At 34.7% G+C, this 12051-nt stretch overlaps 1 protein-coding gene across 4 annotated transcripts in view; it reads right to left on the reverse strand.

Annotated features, from left to right (window-relative positions):
- LOC123310151 (glycogen synthase kinase-3 beta-like) overlaps positions 1–12051 on the reverse strand; it is a 76155-nt gene that overhangs the window by 40602 nt on the left and 23502 nt on the right. The window contains exon 1 of one of the 4 annotated variants that reach the window (XM_044893557.1): positions 2093–2110. The exons of the other annotated variants lie outside the window; for them this stretch is intronic. The gene's annotated coding sequence lies outside the window, so the exon portion shown is untranslated. Of the gene's footprint in view, positions 1–2092; positions 2111–12051 lie in introns of those variants that run through there. 4 annotated transcript variants of the gene reach the window in all.

Below are 12051 nucleotides of genomic sequence, written 5' to 3' on the forward strand. Positions count from 1 at the left end.
GCCTGAATTTAAATTAGGGGAAGTATTAAAAAAAAAACAGTAAATATCCCTAAAACCCGTTTGCACCGAACGCACTTAGTATTAAGTGTCCCTTAAAATGAACCCTTAACTTAAATTACATTGCACCAACTGTTAAGTGACATTTAAATGGCTAAATTTAAGCGCTCCTGATATGACCACTTAGGTATTTCAGGGCGGGATTCTAACCTAAAATAATTTGTTGAACTGGCTGCAGAATTGTGTTTTATGGATGTTTTTGGAAAAGATGTTCTTCCCGACGTTAGATTAGAGTGATAAGACTATAACTTTCTCGGAAATTCGTCTTAATAGTGATAATAAAAAGCTTTGTGTGCCCCACGGTAACGATGAATCAGCTGATTTTGACAAATCGTTCGAGTATCCTATATCCTTGACACTGACTGATAGGACAATAAAGTTAGGTTAATGAAATGACAACGATCATCGGCAACCGGCCAACCAATGAAATGGCTCTAATGGACTAGGATGAAGTTGCTCCAGAATAAAAAACCAAAATATCACTAGATATACAAACTTAAGGGCCCCTTACTTAAGATTATGTTAAGCCACAGTCGTGCAACTGGAAATAAAATTAGGCGTCCATTAACTTTAAACGAGGCTTAGTTGAGTACTCCTTTTAAGGGGGATTGGTGCAAACGGGCCTAAGATATTATAGGGCAATGAATCATAAAATATTGCTAAGTTTTCTTCTTTCAGTGAAGGGTTCACGTTCTATGAAGAATTTGGACTAAATGCACTTTTCTCTAGAAACATGTCCTTACATTCTCCATGAACAAACCTTCAAATATGTAAATAATGAATTGAAATGAGTAGCGCCTAGAATTATCATCCCTATAAATCTGTTGAAAAAATTTTTCAATATTGGAGCCTGCTAGCGTCATAGTAAAGCAAACATAACCCAGATAAAAAAAAGTTTACAATGAAAATTGGTAGTGGGTATAAAATGAGCTCAAACTTATGGTATGATTGGATGTAGATCAAATGGTTATCGCAGTAGATAAAGTACCACCTATACAGGGTGGGTCTTTGACTTTTTCCACCTAACACTGAAGTTTTTCAAAACATTGAATTAGGCATTTCAACCTTGCAAATAAACTAGTTTATTAGAAAAACAAGCATAGACTCACTTTTTCCCATTCCATCTGGTGAACGAAGTGGTATTGATGATACAACGAATGAGGTACCGCAATTTCGTTGGTCATAAATATTGAATATTCTTCCCTTGATTTCTTGCAACCACCCATAATAGCGATTATATTAATCTCCAATACATGTCATCATTTACAATCGTTGTTTATTTCATTTCGTACAAGAGTTACCAGATTCAAATATAACCCATTTGAACTTCAATTTTCAACAAATGAATGTTACTTTCTCTGAACTTTCAAACGCTGCCAAGTTCACAAACACAAAGCACTAAAATGACAAAAAAATTCTCTTCAGAATAACTAGCTAAATCTACGACACTATCTGTAATGTGTTATTTAATTCTGTGGATCTTTTGAACAAAGTTGCATTTAGTATCCAATTTTTTGCATTACACAGATTTTTTAATTTTTGAACATCAAATTACTCGAACACGGGGCATAATAAGATAAATTATGTAGAATTCTTTCATTAGTGAGCGTTCAGCTTACTTTTAAGAGTTGGGTATTTTCATGGTATATCTTCATAATGAAGAAACTGGAAGATGTGGATGGAATATTTTAATCGGAGAAGATTTATCACATAAATGAAAAACTATTTTCCGAAAATCATTCCATTCGTTCTGAAAATTACATATTTTATATCTTTTGATCTCACGAATGTTCAATTGAGATATATGCACAAGGCAAGACTCACCCTGTATATTGACATAACTTTTTTGTTGGGGTATATGCGTGGCTAACTTCATACCGTACTCGAAAATATTTTCTTCATGCCCGTGAAAACATTCTTCCTCTGATAAAAGAATTGAAAAATGAAAGAAAAACAATACAAAACATCAAGTTTGGGAAAAACAACCAACACAACATCAAAAAGAAAACCAGAACACACCACAAAATCGATTCACCTGTTCCCAGGTCAAGCAGCAGCAGCTCGATGATCTTCCCGAGGGTAGAATAGAGGGCATAAGTGTAGATTATCATCGGATATTTCGAAACGAAAGCGTCCGAAGGGTTAAGTCCTTTCTTTCGCGACGAATTTCGAAAACAAACTACGCGTCGTCGACTTGTTTGCCACGGAGAGAGAGTGATCTCGAAATAGACTTTGAAAACATAGGCGAACTAGAGAGTTCATTTCGTACAAATACAGGGTATCCCGGAATTAATGGATAGTACAAACAAATCAATCCTCTGAGGAAATGTCTTTTTTTTTTTTGAAAAAAATTTTTTTTCGTGCCATTCTGGGTATCACGGTTATAAATAAATCAAATCAGTCTTTTCCTGGTTAAATGTTCGAATAGACACACACAAAATCAAATGAACAGCTCTTGTCAGGGAAAAAATCACCACCCGAAATTTCATGATAAAATGTGAGGAATAAATAATTCCATGAAAGAGCTTTCGTGGTTAAAAAAATATGTATGGCAGTCTTGGACTGAGAAGCCATCATTTTGAAATGATACGAAGCAACTTCATTACTTGTTTTTTTTTTTGTGTTTTTTCTTGGCAACCAGCAGCCCTTTTATGAGGTGTTTAAGGATTATCCATTTATTCCGGGACACTCTATTTAATATACTCAATGATTACTGATTAATTTATGAATTATTCAAATTCAATACTTTTTTCGATTTACTTTGTTAAATATGGGTTACTACCAATTTTCTTCATAGTTATGAACTAGCCCTTGGACCTAGAGAGGATTGATCCTGGATGAAATGAAACGCCTTTGGGGACTGAGAATTTAACCAAATAACATGAGAGATGTTGATTTCGATGTTGCCAAATGGTTTAAAATAAACGAGTCAATTTAAATTTTGAATCCCTATACAGTGTGTCGATTTTGGAAATATCTCGTCCTCCATGCAAAATCAGAAAAATTAAGTAGCGGGATATTTTATAATATTGGTTCCAAACAATTTGTATCAACCCTGTGAGCGACAACAACTCTTGAAATCTTGAAGGGAAAGGGTTGAGTGACACCTTGTTTAAAGGTAATTCGATTGCCTTTTCAAAAATGCCATACACTTGACCTTTCATATTAGTATTTCCAAAAAATTGAAAAAAATAATGATGAATACTGGACAACATTTTAAAAATCTGTATGGAATTTCGTCTTATGATTTTGGCCATAATTTTAGGCTAATTTAACACCAAGAGAAAATGTTTTTGTTTTCCAATTATTGGAGAAATTGTCGGTTCTGCTATTTCAACGCTGAGCAAGCAGAACCCAAAAGCTAATCGAATTTTTATCAAGAGTCTATAGTGTATCACATGATTATTTTAGGTTCATTTAGGGCTCCCATTTACCTCCAATTGTCTTGATGAACTATGTTCATATGAAAATATATGATCATATTTTTGAGCAACAAATTTTTCACTTGGGTAATGAATATGGTAGCCTCTAATGAATAAGCACGGAATGATATTCGATTAGCAGTTTGCTTCTGCTAGCCCAAAGATAAAGCTAGCAGTCTTCCGCACATGAAATATCTAATAAGTTGCACCAATTTGAGTTGAAGATACCGGGCACTCAAATGGGATCCAAAGGTTAAAATGAAAATCCCACCTAGGAACGAATCCTCGGGGTTCACAAGAATCCTCCTCACAATCCTTTGAATAGGAGTGGTGCTTAGCCAAGTTGGGCGACAAACGTACACTGAAAAGAAACACCCAAATAAAAAATTCCGCCAATCGAAACAGTAGAACTCTCAGATCTATGGAAAATACTCAGATTGACATTAGGAAGTGTTACGCCCATGAGGAATCATTTCAAAAGACCCTATTCAGCAAAACATCGCAGGTGCCATATTGCAAGCTATGAAATTTCTCCAACAAGCAAGCCTGGAAGTTTCCCCAGACACGGGCGTAGCCAGGGGGGGGGTTTTGGGGGTTCAAACCCCCCCCGAAATAATATAGTTACATAATATTAGTTTCAAAAAGTCTCAATTTATATGTCAAAATCAGAAAAATTTCATTTCAAAACCCCCCCCGAAACTCAACCCTGCCTACGCCTATGTCCCCAGATATAGAACAGGTGATATGACAGGAAGGTAACTACCTTCCACTATCCTCTGTCAGAGTTGATATACGAAGTCAAGTTTCCTGGAACCAGGTGCTACAAGCATACCTATATACAGGGTGAGTTTTTGACTCGTACAATAAATATTTTAACGGTTTAAAAGATACAGGCTGTTGAAACACCATAAAAAGTTTATTTTCAGTTCTATCTCACAAACGGTTTTATCGAATGAATTGAATGTCGGAATATAGTTTTTCATTTATTTGATGAAACACAAGATATCACCCAAGTCTTGCAGTTCTCTCATTACGTACAATAAAAATACCAAAAATTCAAAGAACCCAACTCTTGAAACTAAGTTGGACGCTATCCTATAAATATTTGAACGTGTTGTAAAATCAAAGTATTCCTCAAATTTTCTCGTATAATGCGCCGTTTTCGAATAATTTTAGTTCAAAAATAAAAAATATCTGTGAAACTCGAAAAATTCGGTACTTTGACCCAAAGCAACTCTTTAAAAGATCCACAGATGTTTAGTGTCATATTCTGAAGATGATTTGGTGTTTCCAGGGGTGGCACAGCTCATTATGAAAACTTAAAATGGGCATATCTTTTTATCAGGACCGAATCGGAAAAAATGGTTTAGGAAAACAGTGTTTTCTTTGACCTCAAGAATAATTTGTACGAGTCAAAGACTCACCCTGTATATGTGTTTTCACAGGAGTGTACTCGACACCACGGAGTCGGCAAAACCTTCATAAAATTGTTTGCAAATGTTATTCCTTCATTGTTGATAAACGCATAACCCAAAAATCAATTTGAAACTTTTATTCTTTGGGTGTAACACTTCACTTAGTGGGTGTACGCCCGTTCACTGAAAATTTTGATAGCTGTCAAATATCAATATATACCTTATATGGGTCAAAATCACCAAGGTGGAAAATTACCTTTGACAAAAAATAAATCACTGAATTCAGCCTTTTTCCAAAGAAATTATCATTTGTAAATACACAGCTGTGTTCATTTTAACTATACATAATATATTTTACTTCAAAAATGAAACATATTCATTATTATTTGGAGAAAAACGTACAAAAAATCATTTCGGGAACGTGTCCGGAATAGCAATCTTAGGAAACTAACATCGAGAATATTCATAAAATTGAATAAATTAGACAGGTTTTCTTTCTCATTGGCCTAAAATTGTATCTTATATCAAGTAATTAAGGGATTCATTGAAGAACGATATTAAATTAAGGAAAATCAAGACAAAAAATCATGTCCGACAATGTGTGCGTCATTTCAGTGAACACTGTTTGGATCGCCCGAAAAAACTATGTTTCTTAACGCAGCGTTTAGGTATCTGTGGTCCAGTATCGTGAAAGGTCTGAAGAAAGTGACTGTCAAGTGAGTTTTTCAGTTTAATAATTGAAAATAAATGGTAAGTACCTTTCGATTCATTTTTTACAGACCGTACATCAATAGGTCATCATACCGGGAACGCGTTCATTAACTATGTGTATTAAACAAAATATGTTTTATTGTGTTTGTAACGTATACCTACTTCAAATATCTTACATTAACTAAGCCAAACGCGATGTCGCAAATCACTGACGTAAGAAAATGGGGTCCGTATTTGAAAAAGTCATTACGGGAACGATCATTTCGGGAACGTTCCCGGACTTGATGGAGCGTTCTCGAAATGACTATGATATTCCCGAGATGACTATTTGATTTCCAAAATGGTATCTGTTATAACTATTGATCATTTAATTCTTTTTGTGTGGTGTAAACTCGGTTTTTAGTAAATGTTCCATTTTTCAGCGATATGGAGTCTCATGAGTCTGAAAAAACTAAAAAACGTACGAAAAAACAAATCAAGAAAAATAGTTCAGCTTACTTGCGCCATCGAGAAAAGGCTAATGCCAGAAAAAAGAAATTTTTAGATAAGATGACTGAGAATGACAGAGAGATCAAAAGGGCTAAAGATAGAGCATACTATCAAAAGAAAAAAGCTGAAAAGAAAGTTAAAAACATTGCTGAGATGACTGAGAGAGAAAAGCGAAAGCAGAGAAAAATTTGGAAGGAAGCATCACAAAAATATAGAAAAAAGAAGAAAGCATTTACAAATATAGTGAAAAATAATTCGTCACATTCCAATGATGAGCATACCGCAAAATAATGCAGCAGGATAAAACGATAGCTGAAATTAAACGCAAATATGAAAATTTGAAGAGGACACTGAGAAGAAATGAAAAAAGAGGACAGGAGAAAACTCAGGTACCAACAACACCAAAAGGCAAAGTAGATGCATTGCTAGGAAATGTCGACGTACCTCCTGAAGTACGCAAGACTCTTTTATTTAGCGAAGTAATGATTACGCAATTAAAAGACAAAGCCAGTACTTTGAAAAAAAATTCTAAAGAGAGGGAAGTTTTTCAAAAATGTGTTAGCGGTGATTTATTAAGAAAATACAGATTGCTTCATATGACTAAGACTTTTCTACCAAAACAAAGAAACAGTTCATCGATTCTGAAGTGTGATGCAAAAATTCGTAAGGTGGTTTTGAAGCCGGAAGTTCAACAAAAAGTTGAAGATTTCTTCGAAAGGGATGACGTTAGTAGGATGTGCCCAGCCAAAAGAGATTTTGTGAAGAAAAGAGGCATCAAGAAACAAAAACGACTCCTTTTATTCCCCGTTAAAGAACTAATGTCAAAATTCCTCAGCGAAACTGGAATAAATTTGTCTTATTCAACATTATTAAGGGCAAAACCATTTTGGGTAGTTGCCCCAAAATTAAGGGACAGAGAAACTTGCTTATGTGTCAAGCACGAAAATTTCGAACTCAAACTAAACAAATTAAAAAACTTACAAAATATCAAGTACGGAGGTGTTGAGAGAAATATTAAGGATTATAGTTGCGATATAACTTCCTATGACTGTATGAATGGTTTATGTGATAAATGTAAAAATCCAAAGCTTGAACCAGGTAATGATACAGATTCTGTGACATACTTTCAATGGAAGTGTGTTAATGAAGCTAAAAATGTAAAGGGCGAGAACAAGACATTCACGATCTCCAAAAAAATTGCAATTTCGAGTACAGTTAAAGAACTAAAAATGGCGTTCATTGAGGATATTCCAGTTATGAAAAAACATCTGTATGGTATTTATAATAACAACAAACTGAAGAAGGAAATGAAAGAAAATTTAACTGATGAAGAGGTCATGATGCAAATAGACTTTTCGGAGAACTATACAACAAAGTACGCTAATGAAATCCAGTCGACCCATTTCGCAAAAAAGCAACTGACTCTTCATACAGGAGTATATTACGTACGAAACTTTGACAAAAGCTTACAATCTAGATCATTTGCCACCGTTAGTGAAAATTTAGAACATCAAGCCCATGCGATATGGGCTCACATGAAACCAATCCTACAAGGAATATTGAAAAATAAACATATTAACACCCTTCACATCTACTCTGATGGTCCGACATCACAATATCGTAACAGAACTAATATACATCTCTGGTTACAAACTTTAATAAATGAATTCAAACAGATCACAAAATCAACTTGGACGTACAGTGAACCAGGGCATGGGAAAGGTCCCATGGATGGCATAGGTGGTGCTCTTAAAAGGATTGCCGACAGGCATGTCTTTATGGGAAGAGATATCAACACAGCTTCAGACTTTGTGAATCTATTTACAAAGTCTGCTGTTTTAGTGAAAGAGATTCTCGATGATGACATTTCTAGGGCAAAAAACTCAACCCCGAAAACTTTGGAAGCCATACCAGGTATCATGAATGTCACCAAAATTACATGGCAAAGAGGAACAGAAGTAAAAATCAAAATTTATCGACACGAACGATTTCAGAAGGAAATGAAATTGTCTGCGTTATCTGGCACTTTATATTCGAGCTCTGAATCAATAAATGAAATATTTTCGAAAACGTCTCCTGAACCGAACCACCCGATGAGCGGATGAGATATTGATGTTCACGAAAAATTGTTTTTTTTTTTTTCATTAAATATATATTTTCTTGTTTTTGATTGAAAGTTTGATGTAAATTTTCATTTAAATAAAAGCTTAATAAGCCTTTTAGAAATTTGTTCTTGACATTGCATAACGATTGAAAGACTAAGAAAAATGACTTTAGAATGATTAATGATTAAGAATAAACCAAACGTATAAATATGACATCCAGAAGTCTGCTTATGATTCGATTATCTTACATTTTATCTTTATCGTCATTTACGGAACACACACATCATTCCGTGAACACGTCGTCATTTCCGGGAACATCACCCAAAACTCAAATAATACTGTATTATTTCATATATTCAAGGAAAGGATCTAGTGACATTAAAATCAATAGGGTTCCTCATACCTACAGATTATTTGTTTGTATATAGTTCAGCGATATTAGCATATTTGCAGAATTCAATACTGAGAAACAATCATAAAGCTCAATTCATAGCGATCTTCTGCTCTTTAATGTTATTGCTTGGGATTTCATCAGAGTTTTTCAGTGTTTAATTATTAACTGCGCTCTTCTGCTATTGGACAGAAAAGAAAAAGTAACTTAGATCATCCCCTTATTTTATTATAAATATCAAAAAAACGTTCCCGGAATGATTGTTTTATGCGATAGCTCAATTTAAAAATGAAATTACAAGAGATGTATTCAATTCTGTGCTCTGCCAAGGTGAATATAGTTCATATACAAGTTGAGTGATAATTTAAGCTGATTACCAAAGTAATGGCTGCTAGGTATATTCATCACAAAATAGAATGTGGAATTTGCCACCTTGGTGATTATGACCACATGTACGATTCAGACGTACATATGTGTATATATAAAAATTCATCATCGAGTATGCTCGAAGTTGAAGAGTTCGATATTCTGTACTTTGCACTCCTATTACTCATTTCGTGATTATCTTTGAGATTTGGATAAAAAAGCTGGCGTTTCGAATTTTTCGAGACTCTCCTGGTGCTTTTACTTCGAGAGCTCATTACACTTCAGATTAATGACAATCATATGTCTACATATTTTCAATTTATTAATACCTATTGTGGAGGAACGACCTTGAAAATATCTGTCCATTTGATAACGAATATTTTTGCATGATGCATGTTAATTGGACAATTGCATAAGGTACCGATATTCTCATGCAAGTACAAAATTAAAAAACGAACCACGCAATGGAGAGTTTTCGACGGACAAGTATTAGAATGGAGCACCTGTATGAGTGTAAGGACGAGGATATCATTCAAAGAGCATATTTTTTTTTCTGTTGGATACCCCAGACAGGGGTGACTTCATTTTGATGGAAACATTTGAGGCATAAAATGATTCTTAAAAACCATTAATTTTATGTCTAACATATTTCTATAAAAATTAAGATTACCCACCAACATACCAAAAAAATTCAGGTCATTCCACTGGAAAAAAAAGAGTTATTGGCATTTTTGAAAGATCGTTTTCTGAAAATTACAGTGTGACACACCAACTGAAGAGTGATTCGAAAGACTCAAAAACTTTTCGGGAATTCGATTTAAAAAAAATACATTCATCTCGAACGGATTTCAAGGCAGTTAAAACCATCTGACCATGAAATTTGACAGAACAAGTGGCCTACATCAGAAAGGCCCAGAGATAACAGATAAATTACAACAAAAGGAGTATTACCAAGTCGAAATTTTATGTAGTTTCAGAATGTGACATAAAAATTGGATTTTCTCATTAGAAAAAGCAGGGTGGAATCATGTTTCACCACTTTTGGACCACCCTATAAGGACAGAAAATATTTCAGCTCATGCTCTAGCTGAAATGGATTTCGTGATTTAATCACTCTCCTAGCCCAAAATCTATAAGACTTATATAAAACCAAGGATCACTGTTGACTCAGCCTGTATTTCTGGAAGACTGTACCTATTTTTTTCTTGTGCTAAATTGAAATGTGGAGATCAAACATAATAAGAATTTGACATCGATTTCAAGAAACAAATATCACTCTTGGGAAATAAACAGTTCCTTATAAACCTTCAACTGTGAATAATACATTCAAAAATGTTGAAAATATGTGGTCAATTTTGAAAACTAAAAGATATCGTGTTTCCCAAGAACCTTGGAATCCGAACAAAATCGAGCGATTTCTGACACTTCATGTTGTCAACACTATGCTACGTTGCCGGTTCAATTTATTTAAATCGTTTTATTCTGGTGGATGAGTTAGGTTAACTCCATATACTTTGGTTTTGGCTGTCTTCGATTGATTCTCGTCTTTTATACTCATATTTCATTGGTTTTCCACGAATAGTTCTTTACAACACTACAAAATTTCCATATTGAAAAGTTCCGTATTTAAAAATAGATTGGGTTAGCTGTTGAACACATGCACAAAAAACAATCAATAATTTGAAATATTTATCATCATCATAATTAATCTTCCATTTCACACGAAAATCGGTTGTAAGTAATGTCAGCAATAAAAGCTACGATTATTTAGACATTCTGGCAACGATGTCGTGCTTCTGACAGCTGACGTCATTTTATTCCTAAGATGAACCAAGTTTTCGGGAGAAGCACCAACGTCGCAGAGCTTGAAATGTATTAGATCGATAGAGAAACTCTGGCTGTGCCTGTAACCAAGTTTTCAGAACAATCGTCCATTCCTCTTTCCCAAAACGTGAGAAAAGCCATCCACCGTGGACAACCTTTTTTTTTCGCGAGAAAATCGATAAAGCCACGGCCGCCTTTGCGTTATGGATCAAATTCGGCGAAACACGAATAGAACTTATGTTTTTCATTCCGAAACGACTAAATGGTCGGTAATTATAGTTGACTCAAGTAATAAAATAGCCAAGGTCAAGGTGACTCGAACGATTCTAGCATACCCAGATGTGGCCGAGCACATACACATACATAAATTGAAGGTAAATAGATTGAGGAAACATCGTAAAAGCCAGAAAAACGCGAAGCAGAATTCGGAATCGATTTAACTGACGGAAAGTTATTGAAGGCAATCTTCGAATAGAGAAAATGGAGGTGAAAGGAATAGAGAAAAACTCTTATTATTTTCTGGAGCATCAATATTTATTGCATCGACTCAATTTATCAGGGGAATCGAATATAAACAGGACTTTTTATTTTATTACTGCTACTCATTAAGTTTCAGAATGGAACATTTCACGGTTCTTACTCTTGAAGTATACCGATTGAATATTAATTGAAACACAGAAATTTTCTGACGTCACTTTACACAACATACTTTTGTATTTTTTAATGTTATCCTAATAACACGAGAAGGTTCAAGTGGAAGCAACCTGGTAGTTGACTTTATATTATGATCACACAAATGAATAACCTGTAAGAAAATGCACAGTTCCACAAAAAAGATCAAGTAATAGAACGAACTCATTCAATTCTAATTTTTACTTTTTGTGTATTTCAAGGTCTAGGACATACACTTTAGGAGTAATGGATATTCTTGAAGTATTATCGGAAACATGTCTTTTTCGTAGCAGTACTACGAAAAATGCATGTTTTGGATAACACTTCGAGGCACCTGTCACTCCTAAAGTGTTCGTCATTGACAATATATATACTAAATGACAAAGAAACTGCAACGCCCAGAAGGAGCTGTCCCAGAATCGAAGAAGAGTAGGCACCAGACGTCGAAGGGGCACAAATGAAGTTCAAGATCGGCGTCTAAGACTTATGGCCATTAGAGACCGGTTTGCGACAACTCGATCTTTGGCTGAAGAGTGGTTAGGAGAACAAGGCCATCCTGTAACTGATCGAACGGTTTACCACCGTTATAAGGTCTTTTG

The sequence above is a fragment of the Coccinella septempunctata genome, chromosome 3 (assembly GCF_907165205.1).
Source record: "Coccinella septempunctata chromosome 3, icCocSept1.1, whole genome shotgun sequence".
Classification (NCBI taxonomy): Eukaryota; Metazoa; Arthropoda; class Insecta; order Coleoptera; family Coccinellidae; genus Coccinella; species Coccinella septempunctata.